The following is a 522-nucleotide window of genomic DNA, read 5'->3' on the forward strand; positions in this document are numbered from 1 at the left end:
AACAAACTAATTGAACAACAGTGCCAGAGATTAATATCTACATCAGGAATAAGAAATTTATTATACTTCAAGTTACTGTCTAAGAAATTAAGATGAGAATCAGCAGCTGAAGACCAGACAGGAGAACAATACTCTAAACAAGGTAGAATGAAAGAATTAAAACACTTCTTTAGAGTAGACTGATCACTGAAAATCTTACAAGACTTTCACAATAAGCTGAATGAAAAAATGAACTGTAACCAGGATCAAATACTCCCTAGCAGTAGTATCTTAACGGGTGGCTGGTCCCTTGGATGAGAAATATAAGAGAGAAGACAACACAGAAGCGGCCAATGGAACCATGTCAAGAATATCTGATATGTACAATAACTTAGTAATAATATTCATGTCATAATGATAAACCTCATCTATTAGACTATCATGAAATTTTAACTTCCTGTGCTTGAATATCTAATCCCATATGCAACATCAATAATCCATAAGGCCCGCATCTTTATTAAAGGGTAAAATACTATACAGTAA

Source organism: Palaemon carinicauda, chromosome 37 (genome assembly GCF_036898095.1).
Source record: "Palaemon carinicauda isolate YSFRI2023 chromosome 37, ASM3689809v2, whole genome shotgun sequence".
Classification (NCBI taxonomy): domain Eukaryota; kingdom Metazoa; phylum Arthropoda; class Malacostraca; order Decapoda; family Palaemonidae; genus Palaemon; species Palaemon carinicauda.